General features: G+C 47.2%; 1 long non-coding RNA gene across 1 annotated transcript; it reads right to left on the bottom strand.

Moving 5' to 3' along the window:
- Positions 1-8321: 8321 nt before the first annotated feature.
- Positions 8322-14189, bottom strand: LOC129636879 (uncharacterized). The gene is made up of 3 exons (XR_008707172.1): positions 14056-14189; positions 13459-13666; positions 8322-8744 (listed from the first exon to the last, which is right to left on the bottom strand). It is a non-coding gene; the product is annotated as an uncharacterized LOC129636879 (long non-coding RNA).
- Positions 14190-14949: the final 760 nt, after the last annotated feature.

The following is a 14949-nucleotide window of genomic DNA, read 5'->3' as shown; positions in this document are numbered from 1 at the left end:
GATCTTCCTGACCCAGGGATCGAACCCAGGTCTCTTATGTCTCCTTCTGAGACCTTATATTTGTGCACAGTGATGAGCTTGGACTATTAATCAAGCAATTTGATCAACTTGAAAAATTCTATGTTTCATATCATCAAAAAGTCCAACAGTGGAGATATGATAGGAACATGAAGGCAGTTTTGGCAAAATAAGGAAAGAATATACACTTCAGAATCTGACCATATGGGTTGGATCAGTTGATCAAACCTCTATATCATTTTTTAACAATTTATTTATTTTTAGAATTTTTTGTTTTATGTCAAACAACCTCTACACCTTTCCATGCTTCAGTTTCCTCGTAGGTACAATGATGGTGAGGGTAGGTACCTTCCTTCCAGTATCACTGTGATATTCAAATGACATGACGAGTGTACTCTATGTACTCTGTCACACAGCATGAGCATGAAATAAATGTTAGCCACTGTCATGGTTGAGAGTCCAGAACACCAGAACTGAACATGGCTCTTCCAGGCTTAGAACAGTGCAAGGTCATAGGCATCAGGCAAAGACTGCAGGCAGGTAAATGGCATGATGTCATTAAAGATTGGCCTGACCCTTATAAAAGAATCCCCAAAGCAATACATATGGTAGAGGCTAGTCAAGGAATTACGGTGGACCTCCTTGTCTCTAGTGATGAAGAGAGCAAGGATTGTGTGTGTGTGTGTGTGTGCACATGCACGTGTGTATGTAGCTTTTGTGCTGTGAATCACATTATTATGATGGAAAAAGTTGTCACTTGGTACAAGTCCTCAGGCAAAGGGTCCACATGGCAAAGTGGTCATCACCCCACACAGCAACATAGGCCCGAAGTCAATTCTCATTGATTGCTTCTCTGATGAGCCCTAGGAAGGATGTTTTGAAAACTGATTGAGTAAAACAAAGTTAATTCATAAAAGTCTTGCAGATAGTCCTCTCTGACATAGGAATCCCTAGAACGTTCTGTGGAATTTACATGTAGATTCTGCCACTAGGTGGCAGAAGAACGTTATGAAATCCGCCAATCATCACTGACTAGGAAAAGTGCGTGTCTCCCTTTCCTGGTCTCCTGGAGGGAGCCCTGTCTGAAGGATCCTGAGAGACCTTTCCTGTCACTTGGACTTTTAGTCCCTGTGGTTCCACATACTCACCCCTCCCAGAGGAATCTGTGGCCCTGGATGGGCCCAAATCCCTAAAAAGAAAATACCCAAAGTTTTCCAACCTTTGAAAAATTGTAGAGTCTCCTAGAGCTGGACATTTGGAAGAAAAGCAGCATTCCTGCAGTGCTCTGCAGACACTTGTTAGAGAGAATGAGCCCAATACACTGCCCAGCTGTCTCGCTCCCTTCCTGTGGTCAGATCCACTTCTCAACCTGCCCACTCCCAGGAGGAGCCAACAACACCTCTGCTATGAAAACCTTTAACTTCCTAATCTCAGACATCATTCATTTTGGCTGCTGAGCATAGTTTCTAACATTCCAAAGTTTGAGAGACTAATTCAGCTTAAACTTGGTTCATCAATGGGCCTTTTCTTTTTCAAAATTTTCTTTCTTTTCTTTTTCTTCCTGTAAAAATAAGGTTCTGAGTCTGAGCTAGTAAGCACTGCTTTTATTTCTGAGCGGCTCAATTATATTCTATCTGGAGAGAGTTCAGGATGGGATTGATCAAGCAGCGTGGTAAGCAGAGAGGAAATGCTCTGTTGGAGAACGTGCAGGTTTAATGTCATGTCACCACCCCATGAAGAAAAAAATCCAGCAGGCTCTGCTTTATGACTCAGAGTTTTATTATATACAACATAGATTGCTAAGAGTAACAGAACTTTCTCCTATCGTTTATAACCATTCGGTTAATTGTTCCAATTTCTGGAGGAAAGCCGAAGGTTAGCTGAGGCCCTTGGTTTAGGAATCGAGTCCTCCTCTTCTATTCCCACATGACAGATGTGACTGGGGGTTGGCACAGGGCCGGCTGGGATGGCAGCAGGGTATGTGATAAAGACACAGAATGGAGACCTCACAGTGTGAAAGGACGCCTTGCCCAGGGGACGGTGGAGCGGGGTTTAGAGGTGGAGCGGGCTTTGGAGGTGGAGTGGGCTTTGGAGGTGGCTCCTGAGAGTACGTCCTCGGGTGCAGCCCGCTCTCCTCTGTCTGTGCCCTACTTGAGCTAAGTGGACCGCTTCAGTCGAGTCCGACTCTGCGACCCCATGGCCTGTAGCCCACCAGGCTCCTCTGTCCATGGGATCCTCCAGGCAAGAATACTGCAGTATTCCCTTCTCCAGGGGATCTTCCCAACCCAGGGATCAAACCCGCGACTCTCACATCCCCTGCATTGGTAGGCGCGTTCTTTAGCACTAGCGCCACCTGGGAAGCCCACCTGTGCCCTAAGCCACCATCAATTAAAGCCTCAATGTGTCCCGGATCTGTTCAGGGCCTCCACGTCCCGCTTGGGCAGCGCTTTCTTACTGAGGAGCTCCTAGCTTCTGGTGTCAGCTGAGATGTTGCCAGAGCATTTTTTTCCTACCCATCGTGCCCTTCCTCTTGCAAGTGATTGCTGCAGCGGCCATATGCTCCCTGCAGGGCTGGAGCTTTCCAGCAAAAGGATTTGTTTCTCAGCTTTGGGAAGAAAGTAAGAGAGAAATCCAGCTTTCAAATTAAGGGCACATGAAGCTCAGGGGCTTCCAAGTTAAGTCAAGACAATCATACCCTTCTTTGAAGGAACCCTACTGCCCTCGCCCATGCGAGCCAAGCCGGGGGTTGGAGGTTCCCCTCCTCTCACTTTCTATCAAGGGTCATTGGAAGCGCAGCCAGCTGTGAATCGAAGGAGGCCCAGGGAGGGAGCAGAGCGCCTGTCCATGGTCAGGGGCGGCTGGAGGTGGAGAGGAAGGCATTGTAGAGGGGAGAAGCCTCAGGCAGCCTCATTTCTAAGCTGGCTCATCTGTTGGCAAGTGTCTGGACAGAGCTTTGAAAGATGCCCTGGGGGTGGGGAGCAAGCTGGAAACTGCCCCCCTTCCAGACACTTTGCTCACCGCTGTGGGTCCCCATTCACTTCCCAAATCCTCATCACTTGAGGATTTCCCACGGCTTGAACCACAGCCCAGGTCTTCTTTTCTTTCCAGAGCCCCAGCCCCACCTCCAGCAGTGCCTCTGCCGCTCCCCTGCCCCCCAGTCCGGGGTGTAAGGCCGGTTTCTCCTCCTTTTGCACGGGGTTCCTTGAAGCCCACAGGGAGGCTGATCCCTGCTGCCAGTAACCTTCTCAGTGGTTTTCACTCTAGGAAGGAAAACCGCATTCATTTCGTCTTTCTCGTTTCTAGGTGGTTCCTGGCTTGACATGCAGGGAATTTTTTTTTTTTTCAGGAAGCTATTTTCATTTAATGTAGGATCATATTTGCTTTAGTAGCAGGGTGCGTTTCTTCAGCTTTGGTCATAATACTGAAGTATTCTTAGGCATTTCCAAACTGGCTTTAATGGGGAGTGTAAAATACGGTTTTCCTTAATAAAGTCTTGAATAAAGGACGGTTGTGCTACATTCGGAACCAGCAGTACATCCTCCGTGGCGGCTGTTCAGATGAACCATCACCCACTGCCTGGCGGTTCCTGTGCCTCATTTTATCACGCTTGGGGACCAGGAGGTTTAGTTTTGCCTTTACTTCAAAGGCCACTGGAAGAGAGGGAGGAGCTGCATTACTTAGAGCCTACCAGGTCTAAAAATTCACCCATTTCCCAACCCCCATTGTCACCCGTATGTCACAGCCTGGGTGGGACGCTAACTTCCCCACTCCTCATGAAGATCAGAGATTTTGAGACTGGCCTTTATTGGCATGATTGGCATCTTTGCCAGCTGTGCGTATATTGATAACAATCTAATGATCATCCCGAAAGCTACAAAGATGATGATAGTGAAGACAGAGGCACATTTTTAAGGAATCCAGTTCATGTTTTTGTTGTTCAGTCGCTAAGTCGTGTGCGACTCTTTGCGACCCCAAGGACTGCAGCACACCAGTTCATGTTTAGCACTCACCTGAAAGAACAGGAATGCAAATTCTCAAAGCACTTAGGTTTTAGTCCTGGAGCCGGGCAGGATACAAAATGATCCAGGGCGGTCCTCAGCCAGAACGTGGCTGGAGAGCTCAGATGGTGACTGCTGCACGCATGGATTATGTCGCTGTCACTTTCAACAGTTACTATTTTAACCAGGTCGCGCCTGATCTCTGCCTGCTGGGAAAGTCAGCTGTGTCCTTCCTTGGGCCCCCCTCCCGCCCCAGCATAACAAGGGCGTTTCTAGCCCTTCGGGCAGTGGGCGTGTCCTGCCCAGAATAGATCTTGTCTCCTGGGCCACCTTGGGCTTCCCTTGTGGCTCAGCTGGTGAAAAATCCATCTGCAATGTGGGAGACTTGGGTTCGATCCCTGAGTTGGGAAGATCCCCTGGAGAAGGGAAAGGCTACCCACTCCAGTATTCTGGCTTAGAGAATTCCATGGACTGTATAGTCCCTGGGGTCGCAAAGAGTTGGACACAACTGAGCGACTTGCACTCACTCACTTACCTGGGCCACCTGCTACAGAGCTGTCTTAGGGACTGAGAGGGCCTCTTGGCTTCAGAAAGCCAACCCCAGAGGTCAGACCCATATGAGACGGTGAGCATTCCTCCGGAGGGTGGGAGGAAAAGGGGAAATGGGTTTCTAATGTAAATCATTGCTCACACCCAAGTTTCAGTTCCATTTCAGAATGCAAAGGGGGCTTCCCAGGCAGGTGCAAAGAACATGCCTGCCAATGCAGGATACGTGAGAGACAGGTTCGATACCTAGGTAGGGAAGATCGCCTGGAGAAGGAAATGGCAACCCACTCCAGTTTTCTTGCCTGGGAAATCCTATAAATCCCATGGACAGAGGAGCCTTGAAGGCTACAGTCCATGGGATTGCACAGAATTGGACACGACTGAAGCGACTTAGCCCTGTGTGTTCTTTGGAGAGAATGATGCTAAAGCTGAAGCTCTAGTACTTTGGCCACCTCATGCGAAGAGCTGACTCATTGGAAAAGACTCTGATGCTGGGAGGGATTGGGGGCAGGAGGAAAAGGGGACGACAGAGGATGAGATGGCTGGATGGCATCACTGACTCGATGGACTGAGTTTGAGTGAACTCCGGGAGTTGGTGATGGACAGGGAGGCCTGGCGTGCTACGATTCATGGGGTCGCAAAGAGTCGGACACGACTGAGCGACTGAACTGATCTGAACTGAAGCCACTTTGCATGCACACCTGCAAAGAGTTCTGCTCTGCTCTACTTCTGAGAAAGTAAGCTGGAGACAGGGAAAGTGTTGACATAGAGTTAAAACGTTGGCCCCTTCGCAGTGACCAGCCACTTCTGGCCTGAGGGGAGGAGCAGTACATTCCATTTTTCCCCAAAGAAGACAAGTCAGGATCCAAGAGCTGGTTTATTATTATTATTGGAGTATAATTGCTTTACAATTTTGTGTTAGCTTCTGCTGTACCATGCAGTGTATGAGCTATATGTATACATATTTCCCTTCCTTCTTGGACCTCCTCCCCCTTCCCCCCACCCCCATCCCACCTCTCTAGGTCATCACGGAGCACAGGGCTCAGCTTCCTGTGCTAAACAGCAGCTTCCCACTAGCTATCTGTTTCACATATAGCAGTGTGTATGTGTCAACCCTAGTCTCCCAATTCCTTCCACCCTCCCCTTCCCCACCGTGTCCACATGTCCAAGGGCTGCTTTAACTGAATTAGGCCTACCTGAAGAAGTCTATTTTTTCTCAAAATCTTTGTGATTCTCTGTGTGTTGCTGAAGTAGGAAATGTGAATATTGGATAAATAGGGGATATAGGGGGGAGGTTTGAGCTTTCCTGTGGGGGAAGTGGGGCCGGGCAGGGGAGGATCCTGAGTTATTTTCCAGCTCTGCTAAATACTAATTGAATTTTAGCTCTAAATACTAATTGAACAAAAAGTCACCTGAAATGAATGGAACATTGGAATTGGTGTCTGTGTGTGTACAACCCCTCAGGGAATCAAACACTGAGAAAGCAGTGAGTAAATTAGAGACCCATGACTCATTAGCAGCCGTGAAGCCGGGGTGTTCCCCTTAAGTCAATTGTTTTATTTGATAAAGAATTTCCGAACTGGGGCATGTGGACTAAAGTTCATTCTGTCTCTTACAGGATGTTAATGTCTTTGAGCCTGTGCTAGTCTGTAAGGGCTGCCATAACAAAAGACTGCAGACTGGGTGACTTAAACAACAGACATTTATTTTCTCACAGTCCCAGAGGCTAGACATCAAAGATCAAGGTTTCGGGAGGTTTTCTTCTTCCTGAGGTCTCGCTCCTTGGCTTGCAGAAGGCTACCGTCTTGCCTAGTCCTCACTCGGTCATCTGTCTGTGCTCCCATGATGTTCTGATGTCTTCTTTTTGTGCCCTAATATCCTTTTATTTTAAGGACACCAACCAGATTAGGACCACCCTAACAACCCCATTTTAGCTTAATTACCTCTTTTTAAAATGGATTACTTTTGTCTGCACTGGGTCTTGTTGCTATGCAGGATTTCTCTAGTTGCGCCAAGTGGGGCTATTCTCTAATTGCAGTGCGCAGGCTTTTCACTGCAGTGGCTTCTCTCTTTGCAGAGCACGGGCTCCAGGGTGCAAGGGCTCAGTAGTCGTAACACTCCAGCTTACTTGCCGCACAGCATATGGACTCTTCCTAGACCAGGGATCAAACCTGTATCCCTGGTATCGGCAGGCAGTTTCTTAACCACTGGACCACCAGGGAAGTCCCTTAATTATCTCTTTAACAACACCGTCCCCAGTAGAGTCACATTCTGAGGCCCTGGGGGGGTAAGGCTTCCACACATGAGTTTGGGGGGACACAATTCAGCCCATTCCCTGGTAGCTCACATGGTAAAGAATCCGCCTGCAGTGCAGGAGACCCTGTTCGATTCCTGGGATGGGAAGATCCCCTGAAGAAGGGAAAGGCTACCCACTCCAGTATTCCGGCCTGGAGAATTCCATGGACAGAGGAACCTGGCAGGCTCAAAGAGTCGGACACGACTGAGTGACTTTCACTTTTTACTTTCAACTCAGCCCATAATAGAGTACCAGTTTCCTCACTGGGAAAACTGGAGTAAAACTGCCCCTCCTTTCCTGTGTTGAAGCTCAAATGAGATGAAGTAAGTAAAAAAAGTGACTTTGAAGGGCATCAGATTCTACAGAAAGGAAAATTGTTATCTTACAAGGGTGAGATAAGCAGCTTAGGACTGGAGGTCTTATAGTGAAGTGAAGTTGCTCAGTCATGTCTGACTCTTTGCGACCCCATGGACTGTAGCCTACCAGGCTTCTCAGTCCATGGGATTTTTCCAGGCAAGAGTACTAGAGACCAATATAAAAGTTGTGTCCTCTATATATACCTGAGCTTTGGAGGACAAGTTTGCCAGGAAAAGATGCACTGGCAAAGGTGCTACTAAATATCATGCTTTCTTGGCTCTTTGAGCTTGAATGCCAATCATGTTTCCATTCGTTTATTCCTCACCATTGATTTCACACCTACTCTGCTGGGCACTGGATCACTGTGATCCATTATCTACAAATGATGCAGAATGACATGTTGGCTAGATGAATTTTGTAGGAAATGTCATTAAGCAGGAGAAGACTTCTAATTTGTCTTCCTGTGCAGCTTATGGGGAGCTCTGCTAAAAATATCTCTTGCTTTCAACAACTTCCCCTGACTCTTCCTTCCTCAATCACAGGAGCCTGCTCAGGATCTGGAGGCTCAGAAGAACTCAGAGGAGGTCACCCTGGGGCGGGGAATGGAACCACATAGGTTAAACTCAGGGTGGAAAAATTCAGAGTCTGTCACTCTTAAAGACTGAATGTCTGCTACAGTGAGGCAGACATTCCTGGGTTCTATGGAAAATAAGGGTCAGTTACACACACACACACACACACACACACACAGGAGTGTACAGAAACCAGAAGAGTTTGCACTTGTCCTTAATTAAAGTACAAGGTACAGGTATTCCTTACTGTTTGGGCTTCCCAAGCTGTGCAGATGCATGGCACAAGTTCATAGGGAGTAAAACAATACCATCAGGCACCCTGGATTTCTTTCTTGAATTTTGAAACTTTGAAGTTAAATGAGCATACAACCAAGCTCTGATCTCAGCCATGGGGAACCCAGTCTCTGTTGGGTTCTAGTCACCTGATGGGGTATGGGCAGGATGGGAAAAAGTCACATCCTCCTCAGGAATCCAAGAACAAAGTGGGCACTGCTTTGATTTCTTTTATTTTTTTGATGATTATTCTTTTATTTAGGTTCTCTATATCTTCCTGGCTCAAACTGGTATTTTAAACAAAATTTTCTAGAAAAATTGTTTATATTATCTATGTTGAAGTTTATAAGCCTAAACATGTTTATAGTATTTTTCTGATATTTTTTATATCCCTACTGTATGCATACCTACATATTCTTTTTTACTCCTTTGCATTTTTCTGTGATATCCTTTTTTAAAAAAGTTTATTTATTTATTTGGCTGCATTGGGTCTTAGCTGGGGCATGCGGGATCTAGTTTCCTGACCAGTGATCAAAGCTGGGCCCCTGCACTGGGAGCACAGAGTCTTAGTCATGGACCACCGGCAAAGTCTTCTGGTGCCCAGTCCTGAATCTGAAGCTCACAGTCCAGGAGGAGTTCCAAGAAGAGATAAGTCCACAGCCACAAAATAGATGTTGCAATAATCTAAGGCAGAAAGGAGACCCACAGTAAGCACTGAGGATGAAAGAACAAAAGGGCATCAGATTTTGAGACTGATGCATGGCTCACTACACTAAGAAGGTGTTCAAGAAAGCATCAGAAAGCCCATGCTACATGACAAAAGAAACCTCGAAAAAATGGGAAGAAGAGGGACCTCGGGAATTTAACTTTTTGCCTTGGGCCAACAGACCATTTTATGGTTCTGAAACTCCTTCGGACTTCAATCTTGCTTTATTTCCAAAAGAGGACTGGAAATCGGAATGAGGAAGCCAAGAATATCAAACAGCCTTAGATCCTTGGTTAAAAACATTAGCAGCAACACACAGCAGAGCTCACCTCCCCCATGTTTCGCATTTCATTGTAAGAGGAAAACCACAAGCCGAATCCTGCAGAGGCTGTTATAATTAACTCACAAGCCCTCCTTTGCTTCCTAGTGGTTTCTGAGTCTCTGAGGTGCAGAAAGTAATGTGAGAAGGGGTTATTTAATATGCGTTGTGGGAGGAGGAAACAAAAACACATTTTTAGTCCCTTTTGCTAAAAGAGTCCATCAAGTCGATTTAATTTACTGTTTTACTGTTTCCAGGCTCCGGGGAATCTTCTCTGTGGGACATTTATCTATGTTGATTTGGAATAAGAGGAGTTAACATGTGTTGATTAAGTTTTGTTTTTTTTTAAATCAAGGTTTTAATAGTAAATAACAAGAGACCAAGTCTGGCCCCTCAAAGGAGAAATAGCATTTATTAAAGTGTATTAGATGATGTCAACCCACTCCAGTGTAGAACACTGGAGAATCCCAGGGACGGGGGAGCCTGGTAGGCTGCCGTCTATGGGGTCGCACAGAGTTGGACACGACTGAAGCGACTTTGCAGCAGCAGCAGCAGAACCCCAGGGGATGGAGAATAAAGCTTGGAGACTGTGTAATCAGCCACAATCCCTGACATCAATTCTGGGACTGTCCTCAAGGATGCTCCACTGAGTTCACTTTGGGCAAAGAGGCTACAGTTTGTCCTGGACCAGATCTCACACTGAACAAACTGCTAGGTCCTCTGTTATTAAACTGGCTGTACCGGAGAAGGCAATGGCACCCCACTCCGTACTCTTGCCTGGAAAATCCCATGGATGGAGGAATCTGGTGGGCTGCAGTCCACGGAGTCACTAGGAGTCGGACACAACTGAGTGACTTCACTTTCACTTTTCACTTTCATGCATTGGAGAAGGAAATGGCAACCCACTTCAGTGTTCTTGCCTGGAGAATACTAGGGATGGGGGAGCCTGGTGGGCTGCCGTCTATGGGGTCGCACAGTATTGGACATGACTGAAGTGATTTAGCAGCAGCAGCAGCAGCAGTGGTCATCACAGCAGACCCCCAAACCTGAACCAGGATCCTCTGGTTCTTAGACTCCTCCTCCTTCTCCAAAGACCTGTATGAGGATCTCCCCCAACCCCATCTTTTATGGGAAACTCAACTTGGGCCAATGGGAGGGGGTTCATGCTCTGAAACTATGCCCACATCCCTTGCTGTAGATACGCTTATTGCTTTTGCTCAGGTTGGAGTCTTTCTGTTGAGAATGACACCTGGGGCTTCAGCTTGATGGTCAATAATGTTTACAGAGGTGGTCCACTCCCCTTGCTAACTGAGCCCTCTTCTTGTTCTGTGGGGCTGGCAGGCACTCCTGTTTCTTTGACTGCTTGGCCTGTTAGAGCAAGCTGGTGCACGTCTAAAGGAGGGACAGGTATGAAGTCTCAAGCGGCAGTGTAGTCTAGACCCATATCAGCAAAGAAAATTCTCACCTGCAGTGCGGGGCTTTTTTCCTGCAGGGACAGCCAGGCTTATTTTTATGCAGAGTGATCACCTTGGAAGCCCCCAAGACAGTAAAGGACCCCTACATACATGCTAAGTCATTTCAGTCGCATCTGACTCTTTGTGACCCTGTGGACTGTAGCCCACCAGGCTCCTATGTCCAGAAGATTCTCCAGGCAAGATCTTCCTGACCCAGGAACTGAATGCATCTCCTACATTACAGGTGGATTCTTTACCTGCTAAGCCACTGGGGAAGCCCCAAAGATCCCCTACTACTCTCTATTGGCTACTGCTGTTGACACTCTTGACAACGGTTGCTGGGTCATTTATGGAAAGGATGGCTCCATCCTTTTCTTTTTCTCCATCTCCCTCTGGGGTTGGAGTGTGGTACAGGGCCTGGTGCTACTTCTTCCCATGACTGGGTTATGTGTCACCCCTCACAGGTTGGTGGTACGAGGCTATATATTGAACATTTAACCTGGTAGAATAACCAGCTCAGAACTAACTATGCCTATTTTTGCCCAGCTGTAAGCTCATCAGGAAAAAATGAGAATCATTTTTCCCCTCTTCTCCCAAGAGAGGGGCCAGATACTCTGTCCTGGGTGCTTGGACTTCTCTCATCTCAGGGGAACGTTAGATGCCTGTGTTTTCAGCAGTCTAGATTCCTGCAGGAGATAGGATCCATTGGAATGATGAGGGCTCTGTGGGTTGAAGGGGAGGGTGCAGGGGATGGAGGCCAGATGCAAGAAGGGAGGTTCTGAAATGGTGAGGACCCACCATAACTTGCAGGCACCACCTCGTGAAAGGGGACACCTTGGATAAAAGCCAGTTACCTGCACATCAGGTACTGATGTCAGATGCTCTAACAGCCAAGGCAAGTGCCCCCTGGTGCCCAGCCTGGTAGTGAGGGGTGGAGCACTCACCATTAACTGCCGCCCAGTTCCTGGACCAGGCTGGCCTGGGCTCACAGAGCTAGTGAGGCTGGCTTCCAATGCAAGCACGGCAGTGAGCAGATGGCTGTGGACTGCACCCACGAGGGGATCAGCTGAGCACTGCCCTTACATTTACACTTCGAGAATCATTTACAGCCCTACTAAGTTCCCTGGGTCCCTTACAACCCAAGACTGGTGGTGGGAGCGCCAAAGAATAAAATAGATTCTGGACTTCTCCCTGATCCTTAAAATACCTTATTTTGGAAAGTTTAAATGTACAGAAAGATGCTTACTCCTTGGAAGGAAAGTTATGACCAACCTAGATAGCATATTCAAAAGCAGAGGCATTACTTGGCCAACAAAGGTCCGTTTAATCAAGGCTATGGTTTTTCCTGTGGTCATGTATGGATGTGAGAGTTGGACCGTGAAGAAGGCTGAGCGCCGAAGAATTGATATTTTGAACTGTGGTGTTGGAGAAGACTCTTGAGAGTCCCTTGGACTGCAAGGAGATCCACCCAGTCCATTCTGAAGGAGATCAGCCCTGGGATTTCCTTGGAGGGAATGATGCTGAAGCTGAAACTCCAGTACTTTGGCCACCTCATGCGAAGATTTGACTCATTGGAAGAGACTCTGATGCTGGGAGGGATTGGGGGCAGGAGGAGAAGGGGACGACAGAGGAAAAGATGGCTGGATGGCATCACTGACTCTGTGGACGTGAGTCTCAGTGAACTCCGGGAGTTGGTGATGAACAGGGAGGCCTGGCGTGCTGCGATTCATGGGGTCACAAAGAGTCGGACACGACTGAGTGACTGAACTGAACAGAAATGTTGCAGAGATAGTTCAGAGAGTTTCTGTCTACCCTTCACTCAATTTGCCCCAAACTGAGGCAAACTGAGTGAAGGGTAGGCACTGTGAACCAGTGACTTTTCTGGCACCTCTTAAAACTCAGACACCATCATTGATACACTATATTAAGTAAACTCCAAACTTAATTTGGATGTAACTAGTTTTTTCCACAAATGTCCTCTTTCTGTTCCAGGATCTAATCCAGGGTCTCCTCAGTCTCCTCTCTGATCTATGGCAGTTTCTCAGTCTTCCCTAGTTTTTCATGACCTTGACATCTTTAAGGAGGGCTGGCCAGCTATCCTATAGAATGTCCCTGGGTTTCACATGTTTTTCTCATATTAGACTTGGGCTGGGGAACTTGGGGACTTGCCCTTTTCATCCCATTACATCATATCAGAGGGATCCTGACACCCACATAACATCACCAGTCAGGTCAGCTCTCATCACTTGTTGAAGGAGGTATCTGCAAAGTTGCACCACTGTCAAGTCACTGTTTCCATTTCCATAGTCTATTCTTTAAAAGCCATCCAACCCTGTTTTATTTGCAATAGAAAAATAAAGAAATGAGATGCTGCTTGCAGCTGAGTGTGGTGGAACAATTCCTGCCTGGTATATTTATACTTGAACAAGGGTTTTCTTGAAGCCCTCTGCCTCAACCAAAAGTAGCAACTCTAATGGTAGGAATTTCAGGCTCTGTGACAGTTGGGCGTGGGCGTATGGGCTTGGGCGATAAATGTAAGCAGTGTTCTCATCCTACCACTCAGCTAGTGCCCTCCTCCTCCGCCTATGTATAGAGCCAGAGCATGGAGGATCCTGCTCATAAAATATTAGCACAGACTTGAAAACTTAACACACCTACCTATATCTGAGGGACTCTCCTTCTCCTTAGTCTCTAATACAGGGTGTGAGTGCAGATTTAGAAGGGGTGATGATTGTTTACCCAGGACAAGCAGAGCCTATTCGGTTGAAGATGTAATAGAGAGGAATATGGCTCCCTTTCTATTTCAAGCCCACAGTGCAGTTGCCAATGAGACAGCCATTCCCTTGCAAGAGCAAGACCTTCCCTACATCTTAGAGACTAGATCCGATATAAGGATGAAAATAGGTATGCAACCCTCACCTGTGTTTCTGCTCATCAAGGAGAAAGATGCTGCTCTCCAAGTCTTGTTGTGGCCACTTCCAGCTCCGGGTATCACTTTCAGTGCCTCTTATTCTCCCAATTGTTCCGAGGACCCTGTGAGTTATGGATTTTCAGGCTTAATGCTTTAGACAGAAAGTACTTCTGTGGTTGGAATCGTCAGGAAGACTCTATGAATCATTCAGAGTATCTGAAATGACAAAGTAATTATTGGAACATTGCAGGAGTTGTTTATTGGGCTTCTAACTCAAAGAGAAACAAGGGATTTAGCAGCAGATTTACAGCAATAAAGCATGGCAATGTTTATTCACACTTTGTACTGCCAGCATTAAAATTCAGTTCCATAAGTCTTTGACTTGGACCTGTAGCAGAAATCATCTCAGAATATCTCTCTGACGTGGGTTGTGTGACAGCAGCTGGGCAGGAGGTTGGAGTGAGGCGTAGATGTGAGAGGAGTCTTGAAGAGGCCCTGGAGATTAGGGTGGGGCCTCCGGGGGCAGGGTGGGGCCTCCGGGGGCTTCTGAAATCAGGAAGCCCAACTGCACCCTGAGCCTCCTCGAGATCGAGGCTGAAACTCACCTCACACATTCACCTCCAGTTGGCTCTACCTTGATCTTTTATTTAAACACCTTTTGCTGAAAGTCAGGCTCTGGGGTGGAGGACCAAAACCAGATTTCACCTCTGCTCCTAAGAGGTTCACAGCTTGGTGGGGGTGCGAGCAGCAGGAGAGTGACGTGAAAGAGACATGAACAACCGGGCAGTTAAACCAGTGCCTGGAGTTGCCTAGGTGACGACGTGGGGTAGGAGTTGGGGGAGGGATTCTAGGGAAAGACGGAGCAAAAGATCCAAGAGGCAGACTGGGAGAGCTGCAGGTTAACTATCCCAACCTGCAGGTTAACTACCCCAACCCATATAACTATCCCTACGTTATATCCCAATGTATATAGCAATGAGATGTTGCTTCTTTTTAAGAAAAAAAAAATTACGTAGCAATTAAACTTCATTTGGAAAAATAAACACAACGACTGAGTTAAGAAGGCCTGGGGAAAGCATAATGAGCAGAGAAGAAGCCTTAAATATTACAGGAGATCTGTATGTGCGCAGCCACTCAGTCGTGTCTGATTCCGTGTGGCCCCAGGGACAGTAGCCTGCCAGGCTCCTCTGTCCATGAGATTCTCCAGACAAGAATACTGGAGTGGGTTACCACTTTCTATGCCAGGGGATCTTTCTGACTCAGGGATTGAACCTCCATCTCCTGTGTCTCCTGCATTGGCAGGTAGATTCTTTATGACTAATGCCACCTTGGAAGCCCAGGGAGCTCTGAAAACTACTTTAAAACTCTATGCTATGGGCAAAAAAATTGATAAGTGGCTGGACAGAACACAACAGTCAACCTAAAGAGACCCCAGAATATTTAAGTACCCATCCACTCCAGTGTTCGTGCCTGGAGAATCCCAGGGACGGGGGAGCCTG

The sequence above is a fragment of the Bubalus kerabau genome, chromosome 22 (assembly GCF_029407905.1).
Source record: "Bubalus kerabau isolate K-KA32 ecotype Philippines breed swamp buffalo chromosome 22, PCC_UOA_SB_1v2, whole genome shotgun sequence".
NCBI classification, from domain to species: Eukaryota; Metazoa; Chordata; class Mammalia; order Artiodactyla; family Bovidae; genus Bubalus; species Bubalus kerabau.
Note: the sequence above shows the minus strand (reverse complement) of the source record. Positions and strands in the feature narration are given on the sequence as shown.